This window comes from Nicotiana attenuata, unplaced genomic scaffold, assembly GCF_001879085.1.
Source record: "Nicotiana attenuata strain UT unplaced genomic scaffold, NIATTr2, whole genome shotgun sequence".
Classification (NCBI taxonomy): domain Eukaryota; kingdom Viridiplantae; phylum Streptophyta; class Magnoliopsida; order Solanales; family Solanaceae; genus Nicotiana; species Nicotiana attenuata.
Window position 1 is genome coordinate 85,929 of NW_017673156.1, and position 12,872 is coordinate 98,800.

Genomic DNA, 12,872 nt, shown 5'->3' on the forward strand with positions numbered 1-12,872 from the left:
CGGCAGTTTTAGGTCACAAGTAGCTTCGTATTATACGTATCGACTTGCGTGCATGGTTGGATTCGGTTTCCCGATGAACCAAAGTCGAATTGGAAGAAGGAATCTAGTTTTGGAAGCTTAAGCGGTGATGGTTTGACCTGAATTTGACTTTTGAGTAAATGGCTCCGGAATGTGTTTTGGATGATCTCAGTAGCTTCGTATGGTGATTTTGGACTTAGGCGTGCGTTCGGATTTGGATTTAGAGGCCCGTAGGGTAATTTGAGGCATTCGGCAAAAGTTGAAAAAGATGAAGTTTGGAAAATGGAGAGGGTTGACCCATAGTTGACTTTTGTGTTATCGAGGTCGGAACGCGATTCCGAAAGTTGGAACAGCTTCGTTAAGTCTTTTGGGACTTGCCTGCAAAATTTGGTGTCGTTTGGAGTTGATTTGATATGGTTCGGACGCGTCGTTGCAATTCTAGGAGTTCTTGAAGTTCATAGTGATTTTCATGCTTTTTGGCATTCGATTCGTAGTTCTAGAGGTTATTTTGATGTTCCGATCGCGCGAGCAAGTTCGTGTTGTGTGTTCAGACTTGTGCGGATGTTTGGTTTAGAGCTTCGAGGGCTCGGGTGAGATTTCGTACGCGTTTCGGAGTGTTAGAAGAGGTTCAGCTGTGCAGGTGTTGCAGTTCTCGCATTTGCCAGAATTTCATCGCATTTGCGATGACCGCATTAGCGTGATTCTTCTCGCATTTGCGACGCTGGGCTGGGGTAGGGGAGTTCGCAATTGCGAACAACTTCATCGCATTTGCGATCAGCAGCTCCACATTTGCGATAAAATCATCGCTTTTGCGAACATTTTAGATCTCGCATTTGCGAGACTTGAGTCGCATTTGCGACATCATCAGAGCTGGCCAGCCTTCGCATTTGCGGTACTTATGTCACATTTGCGAGATCGCATTTGCAATCCTGATGTCGCAAATGCGACATCTCAGGCTGGTAATAAGACTCCCATTTCGTGACTTAGCTTTATTTCACCATATTTTGAACCCTAGGTCCGTGAGTGGGCGATTTTGAGAGAAGATTTTCATACCAAATCATTGGGTAGGTGTCTCTAATCAAATTCCAACTCTATTTTGTGATTATATCTTAGATTTAACATCATATTCATGAGAATCTAAAGGAAAATTTGGGGAAATTTGTGAAATCTTTCAAAAATGAAAAACAATGATTTGAATGAACAAATGGTTTCAGAATTTGATAATTTTTGTATGGCTGAACTCGTAGGGTAATGGGTGTTCGGTTTTTGTAAATGTTGTCGGGTTCTGAGGTGCGGGCCCGGGAAGTTGACTTTTGTTGACTTTTTGCAAATTGTATAAAAATCATAGTTTTGTTAATTGAAATTGTTTTCTCTTGCATTAGTTGATGTATTCAAGTCGTTTTTGGCTAGATTGAGCCGGGCATTGATGAATTGGTAAAGGAAAAGCTAAATTGAGTATTGAATTGGCCGGATGGAGGTAAGTATCTTGCCTAACCTTGTGTGGGGGACTCCCCCTTAGGAATTGAGTCTTCTATGCTATTTGTAGTCCGTGCACGCGAGGTGACGAGTGTGTGCTCGGACTTATTTGTGGAAAATTTGCCTTTATGGTTCTTAGGTCCTTATGTTCGTTATGTGGGAAGTTTTATGATATGGTTGTGTTTCCTAATTGCTTGTTTGCCTCTATATGCTCCATACAATGTTGTTAGCTTTCCTCTAATTCTTACTTGTTACTTGGCCCCTAATTGCTTTAATTGAAGTAATTGTCCTCCTTATTGTTTTGTTATTCTTAATTGTGAATTCCTCTTTGACTCCGTGCCTATATGCTATATGTCCAAATTGTTGTTGTTGCCGGTGTAGTTATCACGTGCCTTATATGTCTTGTTGTTTTTGTAAAGTTTGTTATGCTTCTTGATTGTTCCGTGATTCTCTTGTTGCCGTGTATTCATACTCTTGGTGGTAGAAATCCTTGTGATTGGGATTGTTGAATTGTTGTTGTTGTTGTTGTTGATTTTAAACTATGTTGGGTTGTTGATATGTCGAGGAGGAATAAGGGAGAATTGATGTTGTCTGGTGGGATCGGGTTGCATGCCGCAACAAGGAGTAATAAGGGTGGACAGGTGGGATCGGGTTGCACGATGCAACAGGAGGAATAAGGTTGATATATATATTGAGGAGTAATAAGGGTGGACTGGTGGGATCGGGTTGCACGCCGCAACAAGGAGTAATAAGGGTGAATGATCATGTTGTTACTGATATGGTGATATATATATATATATATATATATATACACACACACACACACTATCTACTTTATTGTGATTGTTGAGGAGGAATAAAGGAGGATTGGTGGGATCGGGTTGCATGCCGCAACAAGTATATACTAATTACTTTATTGTGATTGTTGAGGAGGAATAAGGGAGGATTGGTGGGATCGGGATGCACGCCGTATCAATATATATTTATGCTTATATATTCCTCTTCGACTGTACAAGTCATCCGATGGTTTTACATTTTCTAGGATTTGGTTATAGCTGAATACTGAGAGGATCCTAGTTCATTTATTTAAGATTTGAAAAATTATATTTCGGGTTTCACTGAGTCGTGAAGATCGGGTTATTGGCATTGAGTTATTGACTTGCCATTGTTCCTTGAATTCTTATCCTGAAACTATTACGGTGGTGAATTAAATTTCAAAGTATATTTACTACATTGAAATATTCTTCTCATGTCCCGTTAAGTTATTAGTATTGTTGTGATTAAAAATAAAGGAATTTGTACTATGTTGTTTTGTATGACTTTTAAATGTGAACTCGCCGTATTTATATATATATATTTCAATATTTCAAATTTCAATAATTGTTATATCTTTAATTCAATTAGTTCCTCAATTAAATTTTCCTAAACCGTTTGAGGTTGTATTTTATTTAAAAAAAAAGAATTTCTACTAAGTTTTAAATTTAATAAGTCCTATGTTAAAGGTAATAATTCATTCGATGTTGTATTTTAATTAAAAAGGGTATTTTCGTTATTCAAATGATTTCCAAAAGTAACTTCATCTTTCTTGTTGATTTCCTAATTGGTTTAGAAGTTGTACGCTACTTTATGTTATGTAAATGAGACTCTTTGAACTTCTTAATTGCATTGGTCATGGACCCTATATACTGAGTAACTTGAGAAGGTTGTTGTGCAAAGTGAGACAGAAATATGTGGGCACACGGTGCCGAGTGTGCGAAAGGTTTTGAAGTTGAGGTTATGATATGATTGATTGAGTTGACACTGTCTTCCTTACATGAGTTTATTCTAATTCTCTGAGTTCCAGTTATGTTAGTGTTGATTTACTTGGTTATCTTTCATTTTCATCCGAGTTTCTTTTTATTAGTTCGACTGTTTGTAGTTGATTTATCCCTGCTGTTAATATTACTTCGTTACCTTTATCTTAATATTTGTTATCATATCCTGTTTAATCAGTTTGACCAGTAGGTGTCTTGACTGTTCCTCGTCACTACCCCACCGAGGTTAGTCTTGATACTTAATGGGCACCGCCGTGGTGTTCTCATACTACACTTCTGTACATTTTTTTGTACAGATCCAGGTATTGATCGATAGTAATTGTGCGGATCGTCGCGCTTGAGACTCAAGGTAACCTGCTGTTGCGTTCGCAGGCCTCGGAGTCACCTTTGTTTGTATTTACATTCCATTGGTTCCTTCTTGTTCTGGAACAGTGTTGTATTTATTTGTATAACTACTCTTAGAAAGGCATATGACTTGTACCACCGAGTTTAGGAAATTGTGATTTGTTCAGAGTTATTAAATTTGAAGTCAGTAAATGTCAATGTTATTTCAGTTAATGTTAGGCTTACCTAATTTAGAGACTAGGTGCCATCACGACTCCTTTGGAGGGATTTTGGGTCGTGACATTTGGAGGATGACTTGTACAATGTCTATAGTGCTATGAAAACTTCGAAAGAATTATAGGATGCACTTGAGAAGAAGTACAAGACTGAAGATGCATGCTCGAAGGAGTTTGTGTTTGCCAAGTTTCAAGACTATAATATGATAGACAACAAAACTGTTGAAACCTAAGTTCAAGCGCTTCAACTTATTTTTTACGGTCTTATTGTTGAAGGTATGGTAGTGAATGAAGCATTTCAAGTGTCTGCAATGATTGAAAAATTGCCTCCTTCGTGGAGAGATTTTAAAAACTATCTTAAGCACACGCCCAAAGAAATAAAGTTGGAAGATCTTGCGATTCATCTCAAGATTGAGGAAGACAAGAAAACAGCCGAGAAGAAGTCTCATGAAAATTCAACGATTATGGGAGCTAATATCGTTGAGGAGACTGCTCCAAAAAGTAAGAAGAGGAAGAGGTCTTCTGGACAGACTAAGGAGCAGAACAAGAAGAAATTCAAGGGCAACTGTTACAATTGTGGAAAAGCTGGTCACAGTGCCCCTGATTGTCGTCTCCCGAAAAAATAATAATAAAAAGGGACAGGCCAACATAGTGGAGAAGAATGATAACATTGATGATCTGTGTGCAATGCTTTCGAAATGTAATCTAGTTGGAAATCCTAAGGAGTGGTGGATTGACTATGGAGCCACTCGATATGTTTGTATTGTCGAAGAAGCATTTGCAACTTACTCTACTACTGGTCCCGAAGAAGAGCTTTCCATGGGAAATATTGTAACAATCAATATTGAGGGTTATGAGAAGATATTCCTGAAGATGACTTCCGGCAAGGTGTTAACGCTCGACAACGTTCTTCATGTTCCTACTATTAGGAAGAATTTAGTTACAACTTCTTTACTTGTTAAGAATCGATTCAAATGTGTATTTGCATCTGACAAAGTTGTTGTAAGCAAAATGAAATGTATGTTGGAAAGGGCTACCTCACAGAGAGCCTTTTCAAACTCAATGTAATGGTTGTTGACAGTATTAATAAAATTTCAGCTTTTTCTTATTTATTGGAGTCAAATGATTTATGGCATAATTGTTTAGGACATGTCAATTACAAAACCTTGTCGGAGTTAATTAATTTAGAAGTATTGTCTAAATTCGAGTGTAATAAATCAAAATATCAAATATGTGTTGAATCTAAGATTGTAAAACATCCTTATAAGTCTGTTGAAAGGAATTCAAATCCTTTAGACTTAATTCATAATGACATTTGTGATATGAAGTCGACACCATCTCGAGGTAGAAAAACGTATTTTGTAACTTTTGTTGACGATTGTACTCGATATTGTTATGTTTATTTGCTTAATAGTAAGTATGAAGCAAGTGAAGCATTTAAGCAATACAAGAATGAAGTGGAGAATCAATTGAATAAAAAGATCAAATGATTAGAAGTGATAGGATGGAGAATATGAATCTCCATTTGTAGAAATATGTTCGGAATATGGAATTATCCATCAAACTACTGCCCCCTACACACCTTACTATAATGGAATTGCGGAAAGAAAAAACTGGACATTAAAGAAAATGATGAATTCTTTATTAATAAGTTCCAGAGTACCGCAGAGTTTATGGGGGGTAGCTATCCTTATAGTTAACCGAATACTCAATAGAGTACCTCACAGCAAAACGCAATCTATTCCATATGAAAATGGAAAGGAAGAAAACCCAAATTGAAATATTTCAAAGTGTGAGGGTGTCTAGAAAAGGTACAAGTACCTTTACCCAAAAGGGTAAAAATCGGACCAAAAAATATGGATTGTGTTTTCATTGGATATGCTACAACCAGTAAAGTATGTCGGTTTGGTTCATAAATCTGATAATCTCGAAATTCATGTTAATACAGTATTTGAATAAGATAATGTTGAATTCTTTGAAAACATATATCCGTATAAAACAGAATGTGAGTCGTTAAGTGAAAGACCTAAACGACCATGGGACGAACCAAAGGAAAATACTTCAAGTGAAGAAGATCCAAGGCGTAGCAAACGTCAAAGAACATCTACTTCCTTTGGACCAGATTTGGTGACATTCTTGTTTGAAAATGAGCCTCAAACTTTCAAAGTAGCTATGTCATCTTCTGATTCAGCATTTCGGAAAGAGGCACTCAATAGTAAGATTTAATCAATTTTGGATAACCATACATAGGAATTGGTTGATCTTCCTCTAGGAAATAATCCTTTAGGTTCGAAATGGATCTTTAAACGGAAAATGAGAGATGATGGCACTATTGACAAATATAAGGCAAGACTTGTTGTCAAAGGTTATAGAAAAAAGGAAAGCCTTGATTACTTTTACACTTACTCACCAGTAACGAGGATAACATCTATTAGGATGTTGGTATCAGCGGCCGTGTATGATCTTGAAATCCATCAAATGGATGTTAAAACAGCTTTTTTAAATGGAGAATTGGAGGAAGAGATTCACATGAAACAACTTGAGGGTTTTGTGATTTCAGGTAAAGAAAAGAAAGTGTGCAACTGGTTATGTCGCTTAATGGACTTAAACAAGCACCCGAACAATGGCATGCCAAATTTGACCAAATAATATTAGCAAGTGGGTTTAAAATCAACGAGTGTGACAAATGTGTTTACATTAAAAACACTCTAGGTCATGAAGTCATTGTTTGTTTATATGTCAATGACATTTTGATAATGAGCAAAAATATGCCATATATAAATGTTATTAAGCGTATGTTGGCTAGCAAATTCGACATGAAAGACTTAGGAGTTGCTGATCTGATCCTAGGAATCAGAATTTAGAAGACTCCACAAAGTCTAGGTCGGTTTACAAGTAATCCCAATAAAATACATTGGATGGCAATGAAACGAGCTTTGGGGTATCTAAAACATACCCAAAATTATGCTATGCATTGTAACAAATATCCCTCCGTGATCGAGGGATATAGTGATGCAAATTGGATCACCGGTCATCTGAAGTTAAATTCATGAGTGGATATGTTTTCACAATTGGGGGTGAAGCAGTGTCTTGGAAATCATCCAAACAAACGTGCATCGCCTGTTCTACAATGGAATCTGAATTCATAGATTTAGAAAAGACCAGTGAAGAAGCTGAATGGCTCCAGAATTTCTTGGAAGATATTCCATTTTGGCACAAACCTTTGGCACCTATATGTCTACATTGTGATAGTCAAGCGGCAATAGGCAGGGCAAGGAGTGTAATGTATAATGGAAATCTCGTCACATTCGACGGAGACACAATACCTTTAGACAACTACTCTCTAGTGGTGTTATCACGATTGACTATGTAAAGTCAAGAGATAACGTGTCGGATCCACTTACAAAAGGCCTATCTAGAGAGGTAGTTGAAAAATCATCGAAGGCAATGGGATTAAGGCCTAGGACAAGTCATCATGGCGGTAACTCTACCTAGCAGACTGGAGATCTCAAGAGTTAGGTTCAAATAGATCAAACCAAGTTATGAATGATGGTTCAACATTGTCGAATCACTCAACTCATTCTAATGATGAAGACAATGTTCAGAAATCAGGGTAAAGCATTAAGGCTTTTTGATGAGTTAATAAAGCTTAAAGCTTTTTAATGATTTGCTAAGTCTGGCAGGAAATGACTAGATAGTGTGTCTATAGGATTACACGTTTAGAAATTACCTATGTGAGTGTGAAGTGTAAGCCGCATCAAGGGGAATGAAATTAAAGGCCCATTCTCTAAGCACTCATGAAACCAGGTGGTGTTCATGGCTAAAACGAACACAACCGTGAGAACCATAGATGGTTAAGGGTTGATTGTGTGACTTATGTTGTCTAGGTATGCAACAAAGCTTGACGGTTCAAAGATATGAATCTACTGATTGACCGAGTATATCCGATATAAGTTCACTACGGAAAGTTCAAATGGAAACCTACTTATCCGGATGCAAGTAATCCTTGCATGTAAATCACACACTCGTCTGTACATTCCTATGTCTTATAGCCATTCCCATTCAATGGGGGGGGGGGGGTTGTTGGGATTGAAAGAGGTGAATGGGTGTTGATGTAAGGCCCCGTGAAAAATTTGTGCTCAAAACCTAGTAGCTCGTAGGGTCAGGGTCCGAATATGTGTTGGGAATGTGTAAAACTCTTCGCGGCTTGCAAGCTCGCCGCGGTTCGGACCCATTTTACTGATCTAAGTATTTAAAAATCAAAGAACCAAGGTTTTCCAGAAAAGTGCTATTTTGCGGTCCAAAATGCAGTCGCAAATCGAGTATGCGGACCGCATTTCTGCCGTAGAATGAGTCAGTGGTTTGGTTAAAATTGAGGTCAAAATGCGGTTCATTTTGCGATCGCATAACTGACATGCGGACTGCATTTCTATCACAAAGTGAGTCAATGTGTCAATCAAATTTGAGGTCAAAAATACGGTGCATTATACGACCGCAAATTGGGTATGCAGACCGCATTTCCGCCGCAGACCCAAGCAGTAGGATCAGATTTTTGGAGCACTTTTGCGGTCCATTCTGCGGACCGCATTTCATTTCTACGGTCGCACTGACTCGGGTACCTATTTTTCTAAAATTTTAAACCCGACCCCTTTTTAATAAAATACCCCAACCCCTCATTTTAACGATCTTTCTGAACAAAATAAGAGAGAGGGAAGACAGGGTTCTTGAGAGAGAAAGTCATCTCCATCAATTTGATGTTTCAAAACTATCCGAGCCGAGAAATTTCAAGTAATTGTCTTCATCTCCATTCTTGCAGGTAAAATCCCTAACCCTTTTTCATTGATTTTCAGGTTTAAACTAAGGGGGGAGGGTGTCTGATGCATTGATTCTTGAAAATAAAGGTTAAAAACATACATGCATGCCTTTTTTAAACCTAAAATCTAGTAAGAGGAATTGGGTAGGAGTAAAGGATTGTACAAAGAAGGGTTGATAACCCAAATGAGTTTGAGTAGCAATTGTGAACTTCAATTCTAAGTTATATGTGTTAACTTGTGCACTAGATTGACGTTGCTAGACTATTTGGTGAATTGAAAATAGAAGTTAAAAGGGAATTCGACTCCAGGTATGTATGGCTAACTTTGACCTTTGTAAAATCACCTTTTTTGGTGTAAGAATATTTGGTATGTGATATCTACGTGGATTATGTGTGAAATTCTTGTGATTGGTATGATTTGAGTGTTCATGGTTAAGTCTCCCGATATAATGGTGTAAATAATTTGCAATAAACCAAATGTGTGATTGTGAAAGTGTTATGTGGTAAGAGCTGAGAAACAAATGATGGAAGGAAATCGTAAATGATGCAATTGGAACAACTGTGATAATAACATATATGGCTTGTCGTGGGCAATTATTGTTGTGACATGAAATGCATATGAGTTGTTGAATATCATGGAAATGGTATTGAGGGTTATGGAAATTCTTTGTGAATTGTTGTTGTGGTTCTTGAGTATTGTTGTTGTTGTTCTTTGTGAATTGTGATTGTTCGGTGGGATCGGGTTGCGCGCCGCAACACAAAGTAATAAGGTGTGGGTTGTGGTGATAAGGGTGGCCGAGGTAATAAGGGTGGAAAGTGATCGAAATCACTATTGAAATGAAAATATGAAAAAGTTATGAAATCATTGATGTGGAAAATGTTGAAGGGGAAATGGAGAGATTGTAAACTTTTTTGGCTTGCTTGTTTCTTTTCATGTGTATTTGATTGTTGATTCCATTATTACTTGTTACTTGTGTATGGTTTGAGTTTACTTAGGGCAAAGCTTGTTCATACATACCAGTACAATTCAAATGTACCGACGTCCCTTTTGCCGGGGGCGCTACATTCGTGTTATGATTGTAGGTAGATCCATAGCAGGTACTCCAGTCCATCGACCGTAGCTCCCCTTCACTTCCCGTCAGCTGAATTGGTGAGCCCCTATCCTCTCGGGGCCCTGCGTGGCTCATGCCGCTTTTATTCCGGAGTCATGTTTGGTATTTGTGTAAGGTATAGCCGGAGGCTTGTTACCGGCAAGTGTTGTATTATCCTTTTGTATCCTTAGAGGCTCCGTAGACAGTAAATGTGGGTTAAGAACTTATGTAAACATGTATTTTGTATGTTGGGCGATGTAAGTTGTAAACCTCATTAAGTAACCATGTACGTTATGTATGTTTTGTGAAAAGGTGTTTTAGTTATAAATGGCTAATTCCTTGATTAATGGGCAATGAAAATACGGGGTAACACGTGGGATGGGAAAGGCACCCAGGTGCACTTGACTGGGGCTACCCAGTCTGGCGCCGGTCATGTCCCTCGGTTTGGGGCGTGACAGTTGATACCCAATTTTTACCTATATATTTTAAATATGCAAAAATACCTTCTAAATAGCATATATATGCATATATAAGCATGCACAAGGTTTTATTATTTTTTCCATAATTTTAAGGGTCTAAATTGATTTATTTTCCCCCTTTTTGTCGACAAAACCCCAATAAATATTTTTTCAAATTGTCGTTATGATGGTTTACTCATTTAATTGCTATACTTATGCCAAAGTATGGTTCATACATTTTTTATTTTATAATTGCATTTTGTACTATTAAAACTAAATTGCATAAAATTGCAATATTAGCCCCAGTAATGCATAATTACATTTATATGCATAAAATCGACCTTCTATATTTTTAAAATGTTGAAAATCTATTTTAAATCAATTTGGAACATGAAATTATTTTTGTTAGAAATTATTTATTATTTATTATAAATTATATAGGGAAAATTGGCTATTTAAAATATAGCCAGATTTGCATTTCGATCTTAGCCTTAATTTAAACCCAGCCCCAGCCCAATTCCTAATTGCAATACCCGACCCAAATCCTAAACCCGCCTACCCGACCCAAAAAATAATTAAATTATTGCCGTTGATCTGAGAGATCAACGGTCCGTATTAGCCCTTACAATTTTAATTCCAAACGACCCCTAACCCTACCTCATTATTTAGAGATCGCTGCCTCTGTATTCTCTCATCTCCTCTCCTCTCTCAACCGCTCAACCTAACCCAAGCTCCTTCAATCGCCGACCTCTCTTCTGCGGTCTTTTTCGGTGATCTCCCTTCAACTCCTAAGCCTCCAATGGTTCCTCTAATGCTATGCTTGCCTCCTCTAAGGTCTTCAAGGGCCCAGGGCCACGCTGACTTGCTTCTAGGGTTTTTCATTTGTCTGTTCTTGGCTACTTTAGTGTGATTTCGAGCGAAATCATGCTGTACTTGTTACGATCCTGAGATTCTAGACAGGTTCTTTCTTCTCTCTTTGGGTTTCTTTGGAAACCCTGATTTCTACCTACATCTCCTAGATCTGTACAGTTTTAAAATGATTTGAGTTGGTTTCTTTGATGGAACTCTTTACAAGAACCATGTGATTTCAAGCATTTTCGTCTTCTTCTAAAATTAGGGTTTTCGAAACTCTTTTTTTTTAAACTTTGTTTAAACTGATTTTTATTGTTTAAACTTCTATTTCTTGCATATTTCGACTGATTCTGTGAGTTTGCTACCTCTCCAACTTGCCTATGTTGAAAGCCCTAATTTTTCTATGTTTCTTCGTTTGATTTTGTGACTAGCCTATTCTTGTTTGAGTTTCTGTGACTATCTCGCTTCGAACATGTTTCTACTGAGTTTCTTATGCCTAACTTATATCGCCTATGTATGTTTGTGCTCATCTTGACTGGTCAGCACTGGCCTCTTTGCTTCCTATGTTTGGTTATTCCTATGTCACTCTTTTTATATGCTAAAACTCTCTCTTTGATTGACTCTTAACTCCTTGTTTCTTGGCTTGATTTGAAAACTTCCCTGCAGACTTTCGATTTTCCTATTTTAACTTGTTTACTTGTTACTCTCCTTAAATCAGTGATTTTGAATCCCTTGATTCCATGATTTACTATATGGTTATTTTCGATTATTTCCATATTGGGCAACATAATTTTGTTTTCTTACCTTATTTTGTTAACCGAAATTTTACTAATTTTTCATTAGCTGCTTCCTTAATTGAACCACTATGTACTTACCCCTAATTGTCTATTCTGTACCTAATGCTCTACTTGATTTATTTCCTTAAACATTTTTCTACCTATTACCATTGGTTGATTACCCCTTAATTAAAGGGGTACTTGCATTGATTTTATTCTGATTATTATTTGGTTCCATAATTACTATGCTACTATGATTCTTACCTTATTTTACCTAATTTCGAACTACTATATATACACACTCTCTCATTAACACAAACACACGAACACTTGGTTCAAAAGCTATCTCTCACACTTAAAAATTTCTGCTCTCTCTCTTGTGCTACTTGCTACTGCTCTAAGTTAGCCGGCTGCAAGCCAAGACTAACCATTTGTGTTCTCTTGTTCTTTCATGCTGCTCACTATCCTCTTTACTGGTATGTCCTAGTTTCAATTCAAAGTTCCAACAACAATAGGATTCGCTTATTGTTCAGTTCATCTTGTTTCTAGTTTGCTTCTATTTGTGGTTTTGTTGTGAAACTTGTAGTTGAGGGTTACATTATTATCATGTCTCCCCCTCCCTTGAGATCAGTATATTTCCCCTTCTGTTTGTTTCTGAGCATGTCTGCACCAATCATCACTTACTTGTTGTATGTTTACCACCATGAAGTCCCCAAATCCCTATTCCCATGCATGCGAGTTTATTCTTTATGTCTGATTTTGTGATTATGTCTAGTTAGCTGCTTCTGGGAATGACTATACTAATTCCCAGGTCTTTGTTTAATTATGTGTCCTATGTATTCCCAAACTCCCTTGACCCCTGTATGTGACTACTAAGTTTACTTGGTTCTGTGAATTGTCTATGTGCAAACCTGCCTTAAAGTGTTTGGACTTCTGTTCATCTCTTCAGCCCTTTCTTTAAACAGTCTCTATTGTTTTACTAAACTACTTTCAAACAAGCCCTCTTTTATACTG